The sequence below is a fragment of the Euprymna scolopes genome, chromosome 39, assembly GCF_053919585.1.
Source record: "Euprymna scolopes isolate OS-2025 chromosome 39, ASM5391958v1, whole genome shotgun sequence".
NCBI classification, from domain to species: Eukaryota; Metazoa; Mollusca; class Cephalopoda; order Sepiida; family Sepiolidae; genus Euprymna; species Euprymna scolopes.
The window spans coordinates 14102156-14129323 of NC_136520.1; the positions used below are offsets into that span (position 1 = coordinate 14102156).

The 27168-nt window shown below is 33.5% G+C and overlaps 1 protein-coding gene across 13 annotated transcripts in view; it reads right to left on the reverse strand.

Annotated features, from left to right (window-relative positions):
• LOC145263650 (5-hydroxytryptamine receptor-like) overlaps nucleotides 1-27168 on the reverse strand; it is a 1538699-nt gene that overhangs the window by 1188731 nt on the left and 322800 nt on the right. For 2 of the 13 annotated variants that reach the window (XM_080120523.1, XM_080120521.1), the window contains exon 1: nucleotides 7901-8036. The exons of 10 other annotated variants lie outside the window; for them this stretch is intronic. The gene's annotated coding sequence lies outside the window, so the exon portion shown is untranslated. Of the gene's footprint in view, nucleotides 1-7900; nucleotides 8037-27168 lie in introns of those variants that run through there. One more of the 13 variants, XM_080120519.1, reaches the window with a different exon arrangement.

The following is a 27168-nucleotide window of genomic DNA, read 5'->3' on the forward strand; positions in this document are numbered from 1 at the left end:
AAGCTTTCTATTTTAATAATTTCTCTCCTCTGACTACTAGACATTGAAAATTTCTTCCTGCTTCCTATTCGCCTCACTGTACTAACGTGCAGAAATTATAAGTTAATGTGAACCGTAATTTTGCTGCTCAACTATTTAACGTTTCACAGTGAACCAACACATTGTAGCCCCAGTCGCAAAGTTGACAAAGAATAGAAAAGAAAAAAAACATTAAATCTTTTTTAGTTTTTGTTTTTCTTCAACAGCATTTATTTTCTCATTTTTTAATTACGCGTGACTTTTCGTTACGACAGGGAAATGTCTCATGTGATCTTTCAGAGGAACGTACTTGTGAACGTCATCCACATTTTAATGTAATTCTATTGTTACATAGAAAGGGGTGTCCCCTTCCCATGTAACTAAGAAGAATACTAGATAAGTGAAAATGAGATTAAGATAAGCCTATAATCGAACACTGTAGACAAGGTTAAGAAATGGAATGTTTGAACAAGACAATTATCCGATTCAATTAGAAATCGTAATATTAAAATGACAGTTAAAAGAATGGGCAATGCAAATTAAAAATGGTTAGATATTAAATTGAGGATGCTTTTGTTTGCCAAAATTGTCTTTGGGCAAACATATGTAGGGACACGTGAAAATTAGTAACGTTTGAAAACACACTTCTGGCGTCATAAACGAAGGACATTTCTCAGTATAGGATTCTATGGATTCGGAGTTAGGGAGTTAGTAAAAGTCAGTTGATGAGCCGAGAGTTGAGAGTCGACAGTTGACGAGAGAGACTCAGATTGAGAGGAGAACCCTTAGAAGCGAAGGGTAGAAGATTTTACCATGTAGATCCAAGTTTGAATTCATGAGGTCATCACCCTGCCGATCAGATGAATGAAGAAATCACCATTTATGTGTTTGATTGTTCGTCTCGTTATTCTTTACAACCAAAAAGGTAAATGTGTTTATCATCATCTTTTAATAAACTTTGTACAACCCTTCCCATATTATGTGTAGTACCCACCATTATCATAAGTGAAGTATCTCCCCCTCTCTATATGTGTAGAGGAACTGTTGATGTATCATATCTCCCAGTCCGTATTAATATGAAGTCCCCAAGAATCATCCCAGTCAGATCTAAATGTCTTCTCTTCCTCATCATCACTATCGTTATACCCAATATGAACTCCCTTCATCTTTAAATATGAAACTCCTACTACACAACACTGTTCCATTACATGCTTTCGAACGTCATTCAAGTCTCTTACGTTATCGTCTTCTCGAACGTACTCTCTCCTTTTATGATCTTCTTTTTCCTTATCGTGACGTCGTTTCGCTCACAACTATACATTTGTATATAAACATAAGTGCTGCATATCGATTAAACAAATTACAGACAGCGATTGTTTTTATGGCATGCTATTATAGCCAATGTGACCATGCATAGTCAACCAGCATAGAGGCTCCTATCATCCCAAGCCCAACGTCGATGCGTCTGACACGTGATTCGAATGAAGGAGTGTCGGATGCCAAGACACGTGATGCATGGGAAGCTCCAGGCTGGCAAACGAAACTAACGTCGGCCAAGATCAGACACGGTCAAAGCCAATCTACAGTGGAGCTACATCAAACTGAAAGCTCTGGAGGGTTATGCCATTGACAGACTTAAATGGAGAGGCTTGGTTCATAGAGCTGCTGCAAATTTTGAAGAGGCTCGATGCCATAAACTCACTGCTGCCAGAGAGAGACAGCGCAGAGCAGCCTCAGCAGCGATCACAACTGATTTCCAATGTCCCCACTGTTCAAGACTTTGTGCCTCTAGACTTTGTTTGTGCTCAATTTAAAGAACAATCCAATATGTGGTTATTGAAAAAGGGGAAAAAAAAAGATGGACGAACTATTTGGGGGCAATTTTACCCTAGGCCCCTAGGAAGGGGAGAAAACAAGTTATCGGTTCTAGACAAAATGTAATTTAATCACGACTAATTTGGAGTGCAACATTTCTAAACAAAAATTCAAAGCATGGTTATTGAAAAAATGTGTACAAACGAACGGACGAATATTATTGAATTATTAGATCCAATCCCTCTTTTGTGGGGGAACAAAAATGTAACTAAATGCAAATTAAGTAATGAATACATTAAAATAAAAATAAATACAATTTAAAAAAACTGAATAATGTACATAAATCCAAACATAGCTTCCATGATCAAAGCTTCTTCCTTAGAACTGCACGCCTGTGGAATTGTCTTCCGTTTTCCCGCTTTTCAGCTGTCTATAATATGGTTGTCTTCAAGTCCAACGTGAACAAGTTTCTGATGAGCCGTTCCACTTAAGTTAACAAATTTACCAAACCTCCATTACTATCGATTACTATATTGTCCTTTTGACTACTCTACACTCTTTAACCCTTATCCTTGAGTGGCCTATCGGCCTTGATAAGTGGTGACGCCTATGTAAAAAAGAAAAATAACAAAGGCTCAACTTTATTAGGTTCAAAGCTGATTAATAGATTTTATTAATAAAACTAGAACAGTGAGGAAGGTTTTCCCGTAATATTATATGTTACCGAAGTTCCATCGGACAATACTGATGCAAATAATAACACTGCAATATTAAAAGTATATAGAAAATACATATATATGGTATCAATAAAAATACATATATATATATATATATATATAGTATTATTATAAAAATGCATATATATTGTATTAATATACATATACATATATACCGTATTAATAATTCTGCATAGGATGTTTTACCGTTTTCTGTATGATATGATTTAGCCTGTAGCAATCTTTATAGCTCAACATTGTTTTATCTTCTAAAAATCACATTTATACAATGTTTTAAACACTCTACATTAGCGCTCTTATATAAGAAAATTACACTAATATGGTCGTAAAAAAAAACAGTCTACCCTATGTAATAATGAAAAGTTTGAAAAGTCTGGAATTATAACGTCGGAAAAATTACTACTACTACTACTACTACTACTACTACAACAACAACATCAAAACAAGAAAAACAGGCTTCATGATATAAATTATCAATCCTCATCTAAAGATCGAACACATTTACATTTATTATCAGAAGGATTTCACTGCAAAACCTATTTGCTACATTCTCCCGTGTTTATGCATACATATGCATGGTTCATATATATTTTCCTATATTTATTGTGTGTGTTAATTAATGTTATGAGTGGGATAGTCTACGAGGCGATACACCTGATAAGAAGCTATAACCGTAGAGAGATCTGCATTTGTTCGGTTGACGGCATTGTTTTACACAGCGTGCAACATCGTTAATACCGTTTAAAGCTTTCAAGAAGGCATCTTGTCAATGATCGCTGCCTTAAATGTATCTATCACACGGGGAAAAGATCGAAAAAGCAAACAAACAAAAACGCAGAAATTAATGTAGGTGGTGGGTGGAAATGCGTTATGAATCAAGAAACGCATCTAAGTGAAAGGCGAACATATGGGCCTCCTCTTAAGTTTTCTGGTTTATATGCGAGGTTAATTAGTTGCATATGTTAAAATGTTATTTATGTTGCTTCTCTATGTCATAATTAATGTCTCTTTATATATGTACATTATCATATGAGTGTATATATATATATGTATGTATATATATACATATATGTGTATGTATATATGCACAAACATGTGTATGCATGCCTATATATGTATATATACATATATGTGTATGTATACACATATATATGTGTATGTATACATATATATGTGTATGTATTCATATATATATATATATGTATGTTTACAGTACATATATACGTGTGTATGCATACACATATATATGTGTGTGTATGTGTTATATTAAGGGGTTTCATTAAAAGAGAGTCTTAGAGAGAAAGAGAGTTTGTTGTTGTTTAGAGTCTTATTAGAAGCACAGTCTTAGAGTCTTAGAGAGAGAGAGATGTTGTAAGAAGAGGGATGTTGTTGTAAGAGAGATTGTTCGTTTTATGAAGAGATTCATATTTATATTTAAACGTCCATACTTAGATTTGTAATAGAAGCTCTTTGAGTGACGAAACAGTGTTCAGGCAGTCTTAGTGTAGATATGCGATGTAGAGTTCACATTGTAGATATGAGATGTGTATGTCAAGACATTTTATAACACAGATATACAGACATATAATAACAATTTTCACTTTACCTTTTGGTAGAATCACAACACCAAGGACGACGTTTATAAAAACACATGATGAGTTTATTTCGTCTCACGACCGGCCGTGGTTTTCATCGTCAAAGCTTCACATTCTAAGTTTCAAAAGTGACCCTCTTGCTTCTAGACGTTCGAGTCCCAACTGGATGTCGTCTGTCGACCTCAGACTCTCTCTCCGTCTCCCCAGTTTTTCCTTAGTTTCTAACTATATCTAGAACTTCCCATTTTCCATAATGTCATACACATGTTAAAACATGTGTCTTCTTTCACGTGTTCTGGACATGCGCGTCCAAAACTTTTCCTTTGTTTACAAAAGGAATTTGAACCTATATTCTCAGTAACCTATATTTCCAATATGTTAAAAACCATGTTTATTAAATTATCTTGTAGTTGCATTCTTTCAATAATATTTTCATAACAAAATTGACAGTGCACATTATTTTCTTTAAACTATTTTATCTCTAAGCTAAACAACCGTTTGTTTTACATTCCATTTTCTAATTCTCTCTCGTAATCTATTTCTAAACCTTATTTACGAGGTTCGAATTTCGTCTATGCTATTTCATTTTCATTTTAACTAAATCTCTTTATTTTTATACTTACATGAAAAGGGGACAGCCCTTATCATGTAACATATGTATACATATATATATATATATATATATATATGTATATATACACATATATATGTATGTATACATATATATGTATATATATACATATATATATGTATATATATACATATATGTGTATGTATACATATATATACATACATATATGTGTATGTATACATATGTTCATTGCAACGTCTTGTCAGACGAGTGCCACTCCCTCAGACATTTAAAATCCATGAGCCCAAATGCCTGAGAGAGTATCTATACAAAGATGATGTTACAGAGTCTTAGCTTTGTACGACAGTTAAGTCTCTCTCTCGGTTCAAAATGTTGAGATCCAGCAAGAAGCAAGAGCAAGATAGCCAGCAACAATTTAAACTGCAGACCAGCTTAATGCGGGTACTGGTCTTTCGCTTTATGTTTTTTTTAAATCAGAGATTTGCTTCTCCTAGAAAGGTTGCCTTCACCACGGCTTACGGGAGCCCTCTCCACCGCAATACACATATTGGCACATAGTGGCATAGCAACTCTTTATTTTTTAAAGCTAAATTCGAGAAATCTGTAAAAGTCTTTTTATGCTTTAATTACGTCATATGTTCGGATATTTTTTATTCTGATTATTTGGTTTGTTTTCCTTTTTTAATCCAGTAACACACAAATATACACGGTGCTAGTTTGCCGTTGACCCAGAAAAAGAGTTCATTCGCCCTTTGGAAGGTCTTGTTTTTAATCCTCCAGGGAGACTAGCCGCCCTCCTCACCAAACAAGTCTAGTGGGGGAACCAGTTTAGTCGCCGGTGACCCGACCATGAGGTAGGTAGTACTGGGTTACATGGTACCAGTAGTATATGACATGACCTGACATATGTATATATATATATATATATATATATATATATACACATATATGTGTATGTATACATATATATCCATACATATATGTGTATGTATACATATATATATGAACATATATATATGTATAATATGCACACACACACACACACATATATATATATATATATATATATATATATATATATATATATATATATATTAACCTCTCCAGGCAGCTCGCATATCATTTATCGGAAGGCAATGGCATTTAATGGCATATCACCGCTCACAATGAAAAAAAAAACAAAACTAGTCAACCAACATACAAAATATATTAACAATTAACACGAAAGTTAAATTTCGAAATAATTGGACGAAAAAAGCTTGAAGCAATATTAATTTTTATAAGTGCAGCCAAACACTAACAAAATAACACATATTTTAACAGTTAATATATGTATTTGTACCTATTTACTATGCCTCCCAACGGGACAGAGTTAGACACCAGGGTCGTTTTTTTACGTGGAGAATATGTATTTGTAACTAAATATAAATATATATTGATTTATAGTACAAAAAATATCACCACGTCATTCTTTATCCTTCCCTTCTTAACAAAGGACTAAATGAAAATTTAGAAAAACTGACATATCTATCCATCTGCCTGTCTGTCTGTCTCTCTGTCTACCTGTTTCAATATTTTCAAAGTCTATTTCCTCCGAAACTAAAAAGCGCAGTACGGTGCTGAGGGCTTCCAATGATTGCATTTTTTATGGACCTATAATATGGGTCTTTACCCGGACAAAAATGATTAAAATTGCAAAAAAAAAACTTACATTTTTTTTTTTTACATTAATCGTTGTTTATTTTTAATTTTTAATCAGTCCATATGCGTGTCTCGTCGGAACAGTGATAATGTCCTTAGCTTTAACTGCTTCAGTTTTGCTTTGGATGTCGAGTTCGATTCTTGCTGATAGCACCCAAATACATTTTTTTTTACATATGAAATTACGACTCTATATTAAAACATACGAAACCTGAACAAATGAAAATCAAATTCCATCTAATTTAAATCGTTTAGTCTTGCTTAACTACTCCCTAACTCCTGGCCCAAAAAGATCACGCGCAGGCACTTCCACCGGGCGTATCTCTAACCTGTTAGAGGCTGAAGGATCTCTTTCAGAAAATAGATCAACCGGTATTAAACTATCCTAAATAACCGGCATTAACAATTTCAACCTCCATTTTCATGTTCCTTTCTTGTGACTAGAAATTACGACTGGAATTTAAGAACTCTTCCGATTCGTAAGAGAAAACATAATTTGTATAAAATATTATGCACAAAATGTTTAAAAAAAAAGCATTTGGATGTAAATAAATACCAAAATTCCCGAAGACGTAAAACGCAATTTTCAAATTCGAATGCAACAAAACAGAACCTAGAAGTGTAAAAAAAATGAATGAGTGGAAATATATGATTATTCGTTCTCCAGTTTCCTATTTCGAATGCGTAAGTCATATTTAAATAGATTTGCAAATTCTTTTTTATTCCTGTCTTAATAATCGCCATTTTGAGTGATTCCTTTCTAGAAGACCTTTCACTGTGATAATATTATCGAGAATAATTGCGTTTTATGCGAGTCCTCGCATTTCGTAAAACGTTTTGTCCGTCGAGCTTGTCCCTAATTAAACAGAGATATATTTCAGCATTGACTTTATATATATATATGTATATATATATATATATATATATATATATATATAAATAAATTTTTGTAGAACGTAATACTAAAATAAAAGAATCAGTGCTATTATTTCGAGTTGTGTAAAGATATCAGCTTCCTGGTCGTAAAGTAGATCGAATGCTTTTTTAGTCTTTCTTTTATGAAACCCAATCTTCGTTAAAGCAACAAAAAACAAAAAAAAAAAACAAATTTGTCTACAAAACAAAACAAAAAAAACATGAATACATATTTTAATATTTAAAGTACTATTACTCAAATGACTGAACTACATGCCATACAGTTATATATTTCACGCTTATGCTTAGGGACAGCTTCTTCACAATGTTGGACAATTAATATTGTAGACAAGTTACTTAATTATAATTACCGATCAATCAATCTATTTATTTATCTATTTTTACAATGATAGTCTTAAAATAGTTTATATTGTGAATTATTTATTGTTTATAGAATAAAGTGTAGCAATGGGTTTTAGCTGTAGATGATTATATAAATTAGCTAGGTTAAATATAAAAAAAAATACCTTGAACAGGCGTACGTGACGTTAAGGACACGTGTCTTTTAATCGATTACGTCACCGGAACTGAGGTGAAGAGGTCGGGAGTTTTAGACGGTCAAGACTTGGAGTTTAGTCACGAGAGTGAATAGGCGTACTTAAAGCCAGGAAACGAGGCTGTAACAAATAAGCATGTAGACGAAATGTAAACTCTTGTAAAGACTATTCGAGACAACGTAAATAAATTTACATTTTAAAAATATAAAGTATCGTTCTGTGGGTTTACAAGAGAAGAAGGAACAAAGATCTCAATTGGTTATGATGTTGGTCATTTCATATGCTATCACGGAGCTCAGCAGTGAAAATAGAACTCTTGAAAAAAGAAAGGTATGAAACATGTATTATTATTCTTATAAGAAATTATATCTGATGTAAATATGAACTGTAATATATACCCGTGTAATAACTCTCTTATACAACAGGACTCAGTTTATACGTCGATATCATATCCTGACTAAACAACATGCATACAATTTACACGTTATCTGATACCGTTATAAGAACAAAATATAATCCACCACCTTATATAAAAATAAACAAATAATGGAATGTGTTAAATACATCCATATCGTAAAAAATATATCTGGTGTTGTAGCAAGTCATATCAACATGTACCAGAAACAAACTATCTAAAATGGCTAAAGCATACTTACGGCACACACACGCAAACGCATGCCTTACAGCTGATAGCAAACGCACTGAATGATGGGGTAAGGTTGTCAGATTGATATGATCAGTGGTGAAAGGTCAACAATTTTACGCACGCCACTGTCGGAGATGAGCGCAGTTGCAAAAAGCATGTTACATATATAGCTCAGAGAACAAGGAAAAAGAAGAGACGCCTGCAGTAAGCTGGCAAAACAATATCGCAACAACGTGGCTCTATACACCCACTTTTCGTCTCTAGCCAGGCGTACGCATTAGCAGTAACGAAAGAAATAGAAAGGAAACATATTTATATTTTTAGACAAACATAATGTGTACACGTTCTTACATATGGCTGAGGAAAAGTCGATGCAAAAATTGGTTTCACTTAGAATATCCTCATGTAACATCTGACATAGTGTCATGGAACAACGTAGAGAAAGTAGCATCCTTATTTGCAGTCAGTGTACCTAATGATAGTTGCTTAATTGATAAGTGAATGCCAATGTTTTTATTTACTACATGAAAAGAAATAGGAATCTTAAGAAATGTTTCGAAATTCTAAGAATAATTTTGGCATGGTATATAAATATTTGGTTGATTATATTTATAACCACGGTTTGTAGTACAAACAAACCAGGTACCAGAATCGCTTTATAAAATTTACTGAATCTCTCAGTTTTTCTGCCATAGTTTTTCGTTTTGACACATACATGGAACTATGCTTTACTTGCCCCGACTAATTTATAATAAAATAATTTATAATTCAAAATCTTATCTGACTTGATTGACCCTGTCAATGTTTATTTGAACGATGCCATTTCATAATAGTATTTCTTTTCACTACAATAGTGATTTCTTTTCCATCCGTTTATGTTCATTTTTCTATTACTGTGACGTGGCCGTCTTAAGGAGCAATTGGGCTCACCACGAGGGTGGGAGCCTGAGGCTCCCCAAACATTGGAGAATGTCGTGCAGATATGATCTTTTTATTGTTAAGTATTATTGTATGCCCGGGCAATGACAGACAACCCTGCTGAAAGGAAGAGTATATTTAAAAATGTAATTATTTTTATGAAACCGACATATAAATTTTATTGTTTGGTGGAAAACTGTCAACTTATGTCACTTTGAGAATAGGTACCGGACATCGAGGTTATGAGCTTAACCTTTCGAGGCCTGAGAAAGCGGCAGACCGCAGGACTCTCACAAGGAATAGGGGCTTCCCCTGAGATGATGTAATCACTGGTGATTGGTCTGGAGAGCGACCGAACCTACCCATAACTTCCGTATATAAGCGAGTCCCTGCGCCAAAATCGCCAGAGTTTAAGCTGAGATTTGATAGATTAAAATACATTTGAAGAGTCGTCGCAACTTCCCTCTACCGAACCACCACCGTTAACTGGAAGTAATTAATCTAACTTGGGACTCAGTAGAGTTTTGTTAAAATCAACATATAAACAAGTGTATATATTTCTGTACACCTATCTTGAATTAATCAGTAGAATAGATATCTTGTAGTCTGTCTTTATTTATGTGCATGAAATTGATTAATTTCAAGGGTGACATATCGACGATGCAGCGGCCTATCAACCCGAAGGTGAAGTGATTCCGACCAGATCGACTGAGTCTTCCGAGAAGGACGTGCACAGATCACATTGAGGTTCGTATTTTACGAAGGGATTTGGGGACAACCAAAAGGTCGCATACAATAATGTATTTACAACTAAGAATATGAGTAACGAAATTCACAAAAGTAATAGCAAGCACTGCTGGTGAATATACTCGGTAAACCAGACGTAATATAGAGAAATAAAGAGTCACACAGAAACGGGGAATAAAAATCATAAAAAAATCGTCAGTTATAGTCTTGGAAATTGTAGTTAAATTTCTGGCACACTTTGCCAACAAAAACAGATACATTTAAAGATTAAAAAGGAAACCGAGAAGACTTCTCAAAATTGTAATTGTGTAGAAATAAATGCAAAGTGAAAAATAAGAAAATCTATGAATAAGTTATTGAATACGTAACAAAGAAAAAGAAGAAGACGCAAAATTCAATTCGACGATAAAAATTATGACTAACCGAGTTGACTGAAGGCTAAACAAATAATGTGAATCGAGTGGATTATGTTACATAAGCGATGTTGTGAAAACAATACATAATGTACTTTTAAGTTAAACCTTTGGGATTATCTATGAATGGGAAGCATTTATCATCACAACCACAAGTACCAAATGTATTATGTCAAAAGCTTGGTCTTTTCAGAAATGAATAGATTAAGAATTATCTTATTTTCTTTTAAATATAGTGATATATATATATATATATATATAAATATATATATATATATATACATATATATATATATATACAGGGTGGCCGAAAAGTCCCAGGACACTATACATGTATTTTTAATAAAACACAGTATTTTTTAATGAAACACACAGAAAACATATATATTCAACAAAAAAAAGAGAACTTTATTAGAAACAAAGCAGAAAACAACATTAGAATCTTAAAATCAATCATATTTAACAGTATTAAAATATTAAAAATAGAGTGTCCTGGGACTTTTCGGCCACCCTGTATATATATATGTTTATATATATATATATATATATATATATATATATATATATATATATATATATATACATTGTAATAAAATATTTATGGCAATTAAGCTACACAGAATATTTCGCGTTTCATCAACCCTATATATATATATATATATATATATATATATATATATATATATATATATATATATCGTAAAGCAACATTTAGCCTGGCTATTACCAGATGGCGAGCATTTGAGAATTCTGGGCGATGTATGTGCTTCCGCTTATCCCAGCATTGTTTCCACTTGTTCTAAATCTCCACTTGCCACTGGTATTCAACAATTTCGAATCAGAAGAGGTGTTGTTGGAGATTGCGCAACTCTTGCCACAAAAATTTCACGTGCAGACACTCTTACTCTGGTATCCATAGTCTGTCAAGACTGAAGGAAACCTTTATATATATGTATAATATATATATATATATATATATATTTATATATATAAGTATTTCACAGCCAAACAACGTGGCAGCTCACAAGAGCAATGAAACTCAACAAACCGAAATCAAAGACTCGTGTTCCGCCTTCATTTCGGTTCATCAGTTGAACACATCTTAACTCAGGTTTCGAAACCCGAGGCTCTTGTATGCGTGGCAAGTACTCTACCAACAGAGAAAACGCGCCGCACGCAAGAAAGTCAAAGTAACAATCTCACATCAAGTAAACCGCAACGAATATTTATCTGGATTTTGAAATAATTATATATTCTCTCAGATTCTGAAATTTCTATTGCTTATTGCTCGTAAGGTAAGCTTGTCGTGATGACACCCTTAGCGAGTATAAAATTCCTACTAGTGAGACATCGACTTGGTTTATAGCTGGCCGCAATTGTCACATCCCTTATTCGAGACGAAAGTAGGTTGATTCTACTGTCGGATTTCGTTGTGTGGCTGTGGAAATAATTTATATATATATATATATATATATATATATATATATATATATATATATATTCTCTCTCTCTTTAGCACACACACACACACATATATATATATATATATATATATATATATATATGTTAATACACATTGTTAGAGAGAACAGTAAGCTTCTGTTTTTAATACTTTTTTATTTTTAGTATTATATATATATGTGTGTGTGTGTGTGTGTGTGTGTGTGTGTGTGTGTGTGTGTGTGTGTGTGTGTGTGTGTGTGTGTCGAAAGTATGGATGTATGGTCCAAAGAATTTTCTTCTCGAAATCTCCGCGGTCTTTTTCTACTTTTAAATGTTCGTGTAATCATCTACATATCTTCAAGAATGTGTAAGACGTTCAGTGGGAATCATGGGTAAATAGCTGTTGGGTTTTCTGTCGATGGTTGGGTTAAGTATCATGCGGAACGAGAGAGTATGTCAGTTGTAGGGTCAATGGCAAGAACGGGTTGGGTTTGAGGGGGTATGTGTTATTTTGTTATGCTAGACATTTGAATGTGTTGTACTATTTCTGAATTCGACCTGATGAAGGGTAGGTTTTTGCGTTCTTTTTTTTTTCTATAAAGAGGTTTAAGGATCTTTAGCGTCGTAACAGTTGTTCCGTGGTGTAGTATTTTTGTATTGCTGAATAAAATTTATCTGATATTTGAGAGGGGCTATGTTATGTTACTTTTTGTAAGTGTTAGAATATCGCAATGGATTCAACATTTGGCGACGGGAAAATATGGCAGTAGTATGCCCGACGTAAGTATTAGTTGCATTGTTTTTCTCGGAGAATTTTACTTCCCGTCGTGATCTCTGGTGCTCACTCTGCTAACAGACAGTGGACTGTATTGAGGGGCAGCGAATACAGGACCGTACAGCGGAGCGTGGAAGGAGATATGAACATTAGTTTATTCTCCCGACACCATCACCAGCCCGATATGTGACGGGACAGGTGGATCGAAAATTTTACTATTTAAAATCCAGCAGACTCATAAAAAGAACGTAGTCTACACCGGATGTTGATGGACAGTAAAAAAAAAAAGAAGTAAAAAATACATTGATTATATATTCTGTAACCCCCCCATATATATATATATATATATATATATATATATATATATATATATATATATATATATATATATTAAATATTGTTGGTAACATCATAGAAAAAAATTATCTGACGAGTTGGTGAGGAAAAGGAACCTTTTAGAAACACATAAAATCATAAAATTGTCATCCCATTAACGAAACGGCTGTAATGAAGAAATCCAAGATGAAATATACAAAAGTTATAAAAAAGAATAAACGTAAGTTTTTGAATTTCCAGAAAATTTTGTACGATATATGCTCTGCACCTATAAAATGTACACATTGAGCTTTACTCAAATTTAACTGTGATTCAGTTTTTATAATAACAGTCTCAACCCGTTAAACAAAAACGGTATACATTGAAATTAATAATATTAAAAAAACATTTATAATATATATATATATAAATAAATATATATATATATATATATATAAATATATATATATATATATATCAGTGGAAATAGCTTATAATGAATAAATGACAACATGATTGATATAATAATAAAGTTAATGATAATATTTAGTTAATTTTATGCAACGAAACAGATACTGCCAAGGGGTGTAAATGTCAACGGAATTAAAGGAATAAATTGTACGAGTGTCAACATGATGGAATTTAGTATAAAAACTTTTGTCATTTTATATATATATATATATATATATATATATATATATACATACACATATATATATATACACACAAATATAAGTACGCGAATCTATTCATTATTTATATATACACATTCTAATTAGATATACACAATATATACACCCATAAATCATATATATATATATATATAGTATACATACACAAATATATACGCATTATACAAACATACATTATTTTATATACATTATACATATAGTTATTATCCACACATTACATACACATTATAAGCATATTCAGTCTACTCATGCATCGTATGCATATAAGAGAGATTAATGTGGAGAAAAAATGATTATAAATGTATCTTCGCTGTTTCTCGCCTTCTTTTTTTTTCGTTGGAAATGAAGCATGAACCTGGAAAGAACGGAAGCAGATTTATTTTTCCGTCGGAACTAATTTTATCTGAGCTCTTGAAGGTGAGAATTATGCGTGGAATTTAATTTAATGAGAGGGATTTGGTTGAAAGGAGATGCAAATGTTTTCTCGAAATTATAATTAAATCAGGGTTGGGCAGATGAAATGTGAGAGGGGCGCATGGGCGGTGAGCATGTACCAAAACGATTGCTGATTTTAATGGGCCGCGTATTTATTTTTGATGCTAGATTGTTTATAAAAGTACATGACTTGGAACACCTGTTGAAAGGAGCGGCTTATTATGTTCTTCACACAACTAGAAGATGTGATACACACCAGCGCTTTTAAAGGAGGAGCACTCTGGTTTATGAAAATTTTCCTAGGCAGTCCCGTAGGCATTTCTCAGTAGCGTAGCCTCAGACAGCAATACATTTGCAGCACTTGAAAAAAAAAAAAAAGGAGTAAACAGTCTGGGGAACTCGACTTCCAAGAAGTGCAAAGGACGCTTTCCTCTTTTCTCAATCCACACGGAAAAAAGACATTAAAAAAAATGGCTCGTACGTTGCTGGCTTTGGTGCATCTCGCGCATGCGCGAGTTGGCTAGCAATTCGTGACCAAAACTAAGCGACGACATTTGATTTTTTTCAGCACAAAAATGGACAGATTCCTTACAATTCTTATACAGTTCTTTTCTCTTTAGACTATCCTGGGTGCCTGACGTTTCCCAGGTGTTTGAAGGTGTGTGTTGAGCAAAAAAGTAATATATATATATATATATATATATATATATATATATTAGTAAGACGCCAGGCGCGAACTCGTACCCCAGGATTAAAAGAACGTAAAAAGGCGTCTTTGCCGTTCCGTCCATCGCCAAACCTGAACGGGCGAAGGTTTAAATTAAGGCTAGTACATCGAAAAGAAGGGATGACTTTTGAAAATATCGCTGAAAAAACTGACCCTCTCCTTGTAGAAAGTGTATAATTTAAGGTAAAGGAATTAATGTTTTAGCCAATTTGTCGATATTCGAGCTTCATAACGATACCGATCTCGTGAAAATCCGTCGCTCCGTCGAAAGTTTTAGGCAGGTAAATATACATACATACATATGCATACATACATACATATATACATATAAATAGATAGGTGAGATTATATTGGTATAAACTGGTCCAGATGCCCGGCTTTGGCCGGATGTTTGGAGGTGTGTTATGAGAAAAAAAAGCGGTAGTAATCAGGCAGGCACGAACCCGTAATTCGAAGGAGGAAAAGAATGTAAAAACAAACGTGACATCTTTGCTGTTTCGAATGTCGCAAAACGGGAAATGTTGAAAGTTTAAAATAAGGCTAGTCAATTAAAAAGAGGGGGATACCTTTGGAAAATATGGACAAAAGGAATGAATGCTTTTGGCAAATTTTCTGATATTTGTTGTCCGAAGATGCGAGCTTCAAAACAATACCAATCTCGTGAAAATCTGCCGCCTCTATCATAAATTTTAGGCATACATGCATACATACATTTAAACAAACAAGTTAGATTTATCAAATAGATGGGCCAAACCAGCCACTTTTTGAAGACATAATTTTACATCATATGTAAATTTTCTCCATATAAGCTATTCGAAAATTGAAAAATCAGGATTTTTCAATTTTCATCCTGTTAAGTCAAGCTTATCTAAACGTGATATCTTTGTTTTATACTGGCTAAATTGTTAGCAGACATAATAATAATGACCACGGAAGGATCCATCGAACACTCTTATTCTTCTATACAAAAAAACAAACAAACAGAATAGATGTGTTTGACTTTAAGTAGCAAATAAACTTTTAAACACTGAGTCACACAGCACTGGCATAAATAGGAAATATTAATCATAGACCTAGAATAACAAGTATGATCTTTGTTTGGATGGATAAAGAACACACGAGAAATGTGTCCTGAAGTTCAAATGCAAAGTCCAACGCAGTAATCTTTCTTGAATGAAAAGAGCAACTAATGGAGAAAGAAATGGCAATTTGGAAAAGTCATTAAAGAAAAACGTAAATTAGAAAACACTTTAAATTCACAATAATAAAGAATAATAAAGAATAATAAAGCCTATGTAGTTCCATATTTTAATTAACCGGGACTTAAAAATAATTACACATGTTCGTATTTATGTTTTACAAGAACGCAAGGATTTACTCAAATGAACCTTACTTAATTTTATCTGTAAAACATTAATAATAATACCTTAATTTTAATCAGATTATGATCGCAGTTAATGATATAATTTTTAAAAAAATATACAACTAGAAACTACCAAGAAAAATTCTAAGTAGGTTACGAAAAAAAATGTAAATAAATTTACAGAATTTAAATAAATGTACATAATTTAAATGAATTAATATGATTTAAATGAAGTTATGCGATTGCGAATGTTATATTGTATAAAAATAAAATATCACTTTTTAAATTAATATTACTTGAATGAAATTAAATATTATTTTTTCATTCAACTTAAATAGACATATGCAAATTGAATGTTAGTAACATTAAAGGTGAAATTTATTTTACCCATCTACTAGGGGCGTGCAATAAGTAATGCCCCAGACACACTTTCCATTGTAGTAGAGCTACGAAACTTGGCACAGTTATTAGTCTTTCTCTACATAGGAACCACCCAGAGTTATGCATATTTGTCATCGTTTGATGCAGCTCTGGAGACCGTTTTTGTAGAACACTCAAGATTGGTCTTCCAACCACGACGTGACTTCAGAAATCAAGGCTACATCATCTGGGAAACGCTTTTCTTTAAAAAAAAACTTCATGGCTGGGAAGAAGTGAAAGTCAGAGGGGGCAAGGCCAGGAGAGTAGAGAGGATGGGGGTGATTTCATAACCACACGCCCGTACTTCTGATATGGTGAAATGTGAGTTGCGGACCGGAGCGTTTTGCTGCAGGAGGAGGGTACCTTTGCTGATCTTGCCCTGCCTCTTGATTTCGATAGCTTCCCTTAATTTCCTCCAAAGTGAAACATAATAGGCTCCTGTAATTGTGGTACCCTTTGCCAGGAAATCTGTCATCACTACTTCGTCCTGGTCAGAGCAGACTGTGAGCATGACCTTGCAAGCGGAGGGATGCACCCTTGCCTCTTTTGGAGGTGGTGAATCCAAGTGCTTCCACTACATTGACTGCGCTTTGGTCTCTGGATCATAGTGATGGACCCAGGTTTCAGCCTGTATAATCAGTCTTTTGAAAAGCTTTGACTCATCTTCTTGGCACATCTCCAAATACATCCTCGAGCACTCGACGCGTTCTCGCTTCTGGAATGGTGTGAGCAATCTAGGAATCCATTCTGGCAGACACCTTATCCATATGCAAATGGTCATGAATGATAGTTTCCACATACCTGCAGTAATCTTGACATCTTGGGCTATTTGGCGAATAGTAATGCGCCGATCTTCCAAAATGGCAGCCTCAACTTGACGGACAGATGTCTCATCAATTGCAGAAGGGGGGCGACCAGGTCTGGGAGCTGTTTCAACAGCCTTCCGGCTATGTTTGAATTCACGATGCCAGAGTTTAACAAGGTCATATAATGGGGCATTATCACCATAAGTTTATTTAATTTCATCAAAATTCTCCTGTGGTGTGCGTCCTTTTCAAATACAAAAACCGAATCACTGCTCGACATTCAATAGGCTATATTTCAGACCTGACTCAGTTCAAACGCCTGTAAAACAGAAACCACAATTAGTTCAGAGCTGTAATTGTCCACATAACCCGTAGAGATATAAATCATTACGCATGCAAAATTTCAGCTTGATCAGAAAACTGGAAGGGGATCATGGGCATTACTTATTGCACGCCCCTAGTAATCACAAGATATATATATATATATATATATATATATATATGTACATGCATATATATGTATGTATGTGTGTTCACATTCCACATAATGTTCCTACAGTCATCCAACCTAAGAAATATGTTAACTAATAATACGAAAATTCGATGCCTCAACAATTGCACACGACGACTAAAATTACTAGAAGCCATACTTATCAAAAACTAGAACCCCTTATAAATCTGATTTTATTTTACACCGAGACAAATATGCTAACAGTATTCAATAACATACCAGAAACTAAATAAACTATAAAATACGAAAATCGAAATTAAAATAAAAAAATATTCGCCACTAACCATCCTAAGACCGACCTGTATAACCTCCATCAAAAAAAAAAATAACTATGAATGTATCAAGTCACAAACGAAAAGAAAAAGAAAACAACAACAACAACAACAACAACAACAACAACAACAACAACAACAGCAACAAAAATCGCTCCTGATGATAATCGGATGTACCGATAGAAAGCGCTTGAGAAGATTGGGCGCCATCATATACACGTGCCAGCTTATATAAAAAAGACCGCGCAGCGAATAGAAAAGATATCCAGAATAATAGGGAAAAAAGAATAAGTCTGTCATGTTCAATCAGACGTAGTGAATAATAACTTGCTTATATATATATATATATATATATATATATATATATATATATATATATATGCATGTGTGTGTGCTGTGTAGGCATGAATAAATATCTTTATATATATATATATATATATATATATATATATGTGTGTGTGTGTGTTGTGTAGGCATAAATAAATATCATTATATATATATATATATATATATATATATATATATATATATATATATATACGTCTGTGTGTGTGTGTGTAATTAGTAGTGGAAGTGGTAGGTAGGATACCTCGATACAAGTGCACATTTGTAAAGGCTTACAGTCAAGTCTCGTATTACAGATCTGAGAAATTGATATGTTATGTAAATTTCAAACTTACCTAGGGCAATCTATTTCATAAGATACCGCTCTCTATTTCCTGACAGTTTTAATGCCGATGCTTCATTTTAATGTTTTTAGTGTTTTACCTCTTTTTCTTAACTCCCAACAGCGGATGACTAAAAGCCGCTATACTTAGACATACGGTGCCATTTTCGTACGCGGCGATGTAATAATTATCTGCCGAGACCGGGGGCCATCGTCTGCCAACGCCATAACCTGAGCTTTCACGATTCGAAAAAAATTCCGCACATACATACTCAATAGGCATAAAGAAGTCTTTCATCTGCTTATGTACAGACAAAAACTCACACACACACACATACGCACACACACACATACGCACACACACACACATATATATATAATGAAATCAAAAAGAGGTCCTGGTTATTACCTTAAACTATATCCGATGGTGAGGCCCCAGCTTGCGAGCTTTGGGGAGTGTGGAGCCACATCGTAATTGCAATTGCTCTCAGGTCCACTCTGACCCGGAGTGGTAGTACCTGTTAAGGTCCCAACTATAGGTTAAATAGAAACTGATTTAAAAAAAAAACATATTATATTAAAAATTTTTCTTCAAGATCACTGGATTCGGCATTAAATAACCTAAAAAGGGTTGATATGCCGTAGAATAGAAACAACCAACCAAACAACTAACCAATTAAATCAAAAAGATGTAGTGTTTACCTGAAATACTTAAGGGTAAACTTCAATCTAATATAAATACGTGTATTTATATATAGATAATTTAATCCCAATCGAATAACAAAGCTCTATACACAATAGAGAGTTGAGCTAAAAATAAGGGAAAGAAAATTAAAACTGTAAGTTAAAATTTACAATCCAAATTTTTTGTTCGACTAAATACACATTCCTTAATATCGCAGAGTTTCAAAGAATGCTATTCTTGTTATTCTTCTTATCAGAGGTCAGAAAGAAATCAACAAATTATGTCTGTAGCAATGCTAGAACTTATTATAGTCATTTATAGAATGTATTATAGTCATTAATTGTAAACAAAAACAGCGATATATATATATATATATATATATATGTGGGTGTGTGTGTGTGTGTATTAATAAATACTCCAAGTTAAAAATGTATCCAAAAGTAAAATCTATTCAACGAGTTTGTAAAAAGTGCTCAGTAAAATAGTTCAAGCCGTTATTTTATTCAATTTAAGTAAATAACATTACTTCTTGGTGTGTCAATAAATTTCTCGTTGCAAGATTTCAAAGGCAATAGAAGTCTTTTAATAAATGGAAAAACAACAATTTGGAAGGCATTTTTATTCTCCTAATGACTCCAACAACGCGTCCAAATAGAATGAAAAAAAATCAATTAGAAAATAAAATTATAATTTTTAAAAACTATTAATAGATAAGTTGTTGCAACAAATGATAAATTTATATATATATATATATATATATATATATATATATATATATATATATATATATATATATATATATTAAAACGTTATAATCATGTCCAGGCAACCTACATATAAAATTTCATGTCTGGAGACGCTAAAGTGGCGAATGAGTTTGGTTGCGTCTGCAGCCAAATTTTCGCTAGAAAACTTATTAAAACGCTTGCTGCATATCTAATTACGCTTTATGTAAAATTTAAAATATTCTGACCCAAAATTAGCTGAATAGTTTGCTAGAGACCGCTAATATCAAATCTTTTGCATTTTTACTTCTTGGCAATCAAACTTTCGGCAAAAAAACAAAAACAAATAAAAAGCTCGCCGTAAGTCTAAATATATTTATGTAAAATTTCAAATGTTTAGACCAAAAATAGCCTCAGCAATTTGGTTGAGACCGCAGAGGTTATCTTTTTATATTTTAACTTTGACCCCAATTTTGACCCTTAACATTTAACGTTTTGGGTTCAAATAAAATTAAGATGTTTGATTTATGTCCAAGTAACCTACATCTAAAATGTCAAGTCTTTAGACCCAAAATTGGCGGAGGAGTTTGGGAGAGTTTTCAAATGGCAAATCGTTTAACTTAACCCTTTCACAGCCAAATTTCTGTACGAAAACTGATTAAAAAGATGTTCCTTTACTCTCATAACTCTTTAGGTAAAATCTCGAGTTTGTTGGAATAAAAATTGAACAAAATAGTTTGGTGGGGAAATTTGAACACACAGACACACACGTACACAGACAGAAAAAAACAATTTTACTTATATATATATATATATATATATATATATATGTATATAGTGTGTAGGGGATATAGAGTAAGGGTATTATACGGGATTTCTTTGAATTCCCAGACAATTAAGTTGAGCCAGCCATTGTTCTGAGAAAATTGTCTAATTTGGATTCTACAAGATTAATTTCGTCCGTTCGAATAATCTGTTTAATATCTTCGTGGAGTACATTAATGATGTCGTCGTCGTAAGATTAGAATCTTATCATATATCTTTTTTGGTACTGAATTATCTAAGCTCTTTGCTCAATATGTACTGGTAATAAAAGCAATCACCCGACATTTTTATCTTGCTAAATATATCTAATAGCAGCAGCAAAACCGATATTGCTCGGGATTGTTATGAAGATCGCCAGATTTTCACGAGAAACACTAAAACAATATCAATAATTTCACTCACTCTTTATCTGTGCCTAAATCTAAAAGTAGATTCAATGAACAAAGCTTATTTCTTAGAACTGCACACCTGTGGTACTCTCTTCCGTTTACCTGCTGTTGAGCTGACTACAATATGGCTGTCTTCAAGTAAATGTAAACAAGTTCTTGACGAACCGTTCCCCTTAATTAATTCAATTTACCAAATTTACACTTCTAACGAATATAATGATGTTGTCCTTTTGATCACTGTACACTGTTTAATGTGTATCATCGAGTGGCTTCTGGGCCCTGCTATGTGGTGGTTCCTTTGTAAAAAATTAAAAAAAATCACGAATATGCACATGTGAACTAGGCTCATGTCGTTATTTTTACTCTCTGTTCTCTTTGAATGATAGAAGTGCAAATGCCGACAGAGACTAAGATGTTTTTGTTTCTCCTTCCTTCGGCCTGGTATAATAAGATAAAAAATTGCTAGTTCACTTAACTGCATCTTAAAGCTAATATTTTTTTTATTATCATGCATGAATGATAACGTGGTCGAATCAACACAGGACGTCTCGTCTTGAGGAAGCACTTTGATTTACGAACTTTTCACCTTGACCCCCCCACCCCCACTCATAACCTACACGAGATCTCTTGCGAAATTGTGAAAAAAAAATTGTTGAATCATTTTATTTCTTCGGAAATTATTTCATTTTTTATAGCAATTCTTTGATATGCAAGAAAAGGTGCATACTAAAATAGCATACTATTTCAACATCTGCGGAGGATCTGCTAAGAGTCCAGTTTTCTGCCTTGATATGGTAACACTTTCTTCGACATCTAGCGAGTTGATGATACAACGCTTTATTACAGGCACGAAGGAAGAACGGATGTACGTAAATCTAAGAGAATAGCAGAATCGTTTGAAAATGGCCCGCAGACCATACAGGAATGGGGACGAAAATGAACGTTCTCATTTAATGCAAGTTAGACTAAGCTGCGTTCTTGAACAATTATAAAATGCCTCTCCACCCACCAATATCTATGATAAATACTACCTTATCTGATTTTTTTTCCTTCAAACTCCTCGGCTTAACATTCTTTTGCAATATGAACAGGAACATATGTATTAAGGACATTGCGAAGCCTGCTGCAAAAAAGGTCGATCCCGCTAGCGATCTAGAAGGCTACTCATACCTGAGGGTACCATGTACCTCTACAAGGCCACCATCCACCACGCGTGAATCTTGTTGCTCCATTTGAGCTGGTGCATCTACCACACGCATATCTCTCTTGGGAACGATCTTATAAAGATTTTTCAGTCTAATAGGTCCCACTTTGTCAACTAAACGCCAACCCCTGTTTCTACCGCCGAAATGTTGCGTCGCTGTGGCTGTTTGATAGATATTTTGACAGAATATGCTCTGATAGGCTCGTTGAACTTGTGCTCTCTCGACGTTCATATCCCTGTTAAGTCCGCTTCGCAACAAAATCTCACCCCCTCAATATTAAGGGCCTGTAAATGCCAGAAAACTTCTACTCTAATAGTTACTTCTCTCGAGGAGCAAGCTTTTGGAATTCTCTTCCTGCTACCTGCTTCCCTAACTGTAGTGATATGCACAATTTTAACTTTAACGTAAATCAACATATCGTGACTCTTTCCTAGGCATGGTTCCAAATAGTATTACTATACGTCTAAGTGGCGATATGTCCTTTTTAGGAGTAAACGTGAGCTAAAAAAATGTATCGCTTATAACTACATGTTTTTATGTTGTCAAATATTTATTGTTTATTCGAAAAGAAAATTGTTTTCTTGTTAACATTGCTAAATATGCCCGAGTAAAACAATAACATAAAATTTTGGTGTATTTTTGGATAGAGAGCCGGTATATTCAGAAAGCCAGATCTAGTAGCACCAGACATAAGAAACGGATGATCTCATCGGCATAAGCATGTGGAAGACACCAGGCAGCGATACCACATTATATCATATCATAATATCATGAATGCCGAAGTATGAAAAGAGTCATAGACTCATACAAAAATATTAATGGGCGAGGGACTGTTTGTTTTATTTCTTTTCAATGATAAGCATACTTTGATTACAATAGAAAAATGTTATGCTTAAACATAGAAATGAAGAAGGCAAGATATTCTACTAAAATATAATAACTTTATGACTTGAAATATAGCAGCATTAAGAATTGATTGTATAATGTTAAATTTAATATTTAAAAAATCCTTAATGCTGCACTATTTAAGTTATAAATGTTTTATATCTTTCACTAGTGTATGTTGTTCTTTTCTGATTTTTCCATGTTTCCAATAAATTTACTTGTTCTTTGATAAAATTCAGTCTTATTTTTTGCCCCATAAACATAACATACATACATGTAAAACAATGTATGGCACTCGTCTGTTTTCATTCTCTTTGTTTCACTTGTTAGTTCTCTTTTCGCGAGAGCGATGAATTAGTAGCAACAATAGTTGTTGAAGCGACATGATTGCTATGGAAACCAGTCATAAAAAAAACATTGCTCACTTCCTTACGTTTTTTTTTACGCTTTTGAACACCAGTAAATTCATCATAACTTTTGTTTTACTGAACGAAAATTGAATTATTTTCAAAATATAGCTGAAAAGGTGATCTATAAAATGTAATAATTGTTTGAAATTTGTCGACAAATGAGTGAGCAGTAAAACGATACAACAGTTCTAAATGATTAAATTGCGATTTAACCAATTATTGAAACACCACTCTGAATGATAAGATGTGTAAAATTTGCCACTGCTCTGATTTGGGTCGGCGAGGGCAATTGTCTGATGATAGTCTTTAAAAAACATATTTGAGAAAACCCTGTAGAGTAATATCAGAAAACTATAGATCCGGTGAGTGTGAATTCCATTTAGTATAAATAAAGATAAAATGATGCCAGGACACCCTATTCCAATTGATACATATATTTTCTCACATCTAGAGCAATTCTCTATTTTCCGACGGCTTCTATCAGACCATGTATGGAGATTTGCTGTCGTATTTGGGTTGGTAAATCTCTATCTCATTTGATGGCTATTACTAAAGTTCAAAAATGTAGGTGTATTTCTATTGGCTTATCTGCCTAAGTTAAGGTTTGGTCTTTTCAAAACTAAGACAAAAAGACACCTTCTGTTCTGAGAAGCCATTTGCATGATATGGATTCATGTGCTTGTGGAATGGTTTTAATTTATACAACAGTGTGACTGTATATTGAACGATGATAAAATAAATAAAAATAAATAAAGGATTCAAAGCCGGCATTTATGTTTTATGGGATGGGTTAATGGCAACCTCTCTCTCATGTCTTTTCAGTTGATTGTTTTGTAAAGGAAATGGTATTTATGATACATTTTATGCAAAAGACGAATTGTGCTAATCCCAAGAAAAGAAGTATAATAAAAGGCAACGATTTCAAGCACGATTATTTTTCCCTGATATTTTCTCTAAAAACCAATTTTTATTAGTCTTTTTATTTAGCTCAGCTTGTTCTCATATATCCTTACTAGATAGGTCCCAACATAAAAATGGTGAAGACAAGCACTTTTTACAGACGGGCTCGATAAATTTGTCATCCTAAAGGAAATAATACTAAAGCTTTATTTTAAAGCCTTTATTGAAAAAGTCAATTAAGGTTACATGATTATGTATTAGAGCCGTCATTTATTCGATGTAGCCGGCTTCAACCTCAATCTCCGCCTTGATACGGGTTCGGAACTATGGGCATGCCTTTTCCGCGCCGGTGGAAGCTCGACGTAAACTCGAAGGATAGCGGCGATTAGTCTGGCTTTAATGTTGTGGGAGGTAATGTTCATGATGTTCTCGACATATGACCAGAGGAAATAGTCCTCATGGGAGGAATGGGGCTAGGGAGAGAAGAGTACAAAGTAGTAGTTAAGATTCAATTTATTCAAACCTGTAACAATTCTGGTATTTTTTACACTGTTTTTAAAACAATAAAAATTTTTTTTTTTAATTTATTTATTGCGGACTATTATCCTAATCTTTCCTAGTTGTTCTTTTACGACGTTTCTATCAACTATTCCTCTGGCCTTCGTCAGGTGGTTGCTGAGAATGTAGTGTATATATATATATATATATATATATATATATATATATATATGAGAATGTGTATATATATATATATATATATATATAAAAGTGAAAATGTCTGTGTATGTGTGTGTTTGAAGTTTCAGTCTACAGACTCGAAATTTGCCATACAGAGTACTGAGATTTGAAAAAAAAAACTTTTGTAATCGGTTTTCGGTCAGAAATTTGGCTATTAAGGGGTCAAAGTTACACGATTTGACCTTTAAGAATTCTACCAAAGTCCTGCGCCAATTCTGCGTCTAAAAACTTGAAACTTTGGATGTAGGTTACTTGGACATGGATTTAACTTAATAACTTGACCTGAGCCCAAAACAATTAATGATAATGTGTTTTATTTGACCCCTATTATGACCCCTTAACATTTGAAAACATTTTCTGACGAGGACGCATCACAGACCGTCTGAAACGCGCGTAAAAACGATTTCAATGATTTAAAAACATTATTACAATGGTCCAAACATAATTCTCAATGAAAAACCAAGACACGGAATAATAAAATAATGTTAAAAAATACACATTGTTTGTGACTACTCACTTATTTAAATATACATCTTTCTTTCGTTGGAATTTCTTAACCCAATTTATTTATATATATACATATATATATATATATATAAACGATTGCAACGTCTTGTCAGACGAGTGCCACTCCCTCAGACATTTAAAATCAATGAGCCCAAATGCCTGAGGGAGTATCTATACAAAGATGATGTTACAGAGTCTTAGCTTTGTACGACAGCTAAGTTTCTCTCTCAGTTCAAAATGTTGAGATCCAGCAACAAGCAAGAGCAAGATAGCCAGCAACAAATTAAACTGCAGACCAGCTTAATGCGGGGAATGGTCTTCCGCTTTATGGTTTTTTAAATCAGAGATTTGCTTCTCCTAGAAAGGTTGCCTTCACCACGGCTTACGGGAGCCCTCTCCACCCCAAATAATATATATATACATACGTAAATTGAATAAAATCACAACCTACATGAATAGAAATTCACTTATTTTTGTGTTAAGCTCTTTAAATCTAAATAAAAGCTAAAATTAACTTAGAATATACTTAAAAAGTGAGACTAATTTAAAATAGTTCCCCCAAAATAGGCCGAAAACAAAGTTATAGGAAGATGTACTTGACAGTAAGGGTTGTACGAAACTAAAAACTAAGTATGAATACGAGCTCCAAAGTATATGGAGGGAAAAAATAAACGTGTTAACAACGGATTGGAAAACTTGTTGGGAATAGTTGTAAGCGTCTCTGAGGAGTGACTAGATGGAAGATTTACAGTTCTATGGACGAGAGTTAATTGTCCATCCTTTCACGAAACAGCTATAAGAGTTAACGCCAAAATAAGT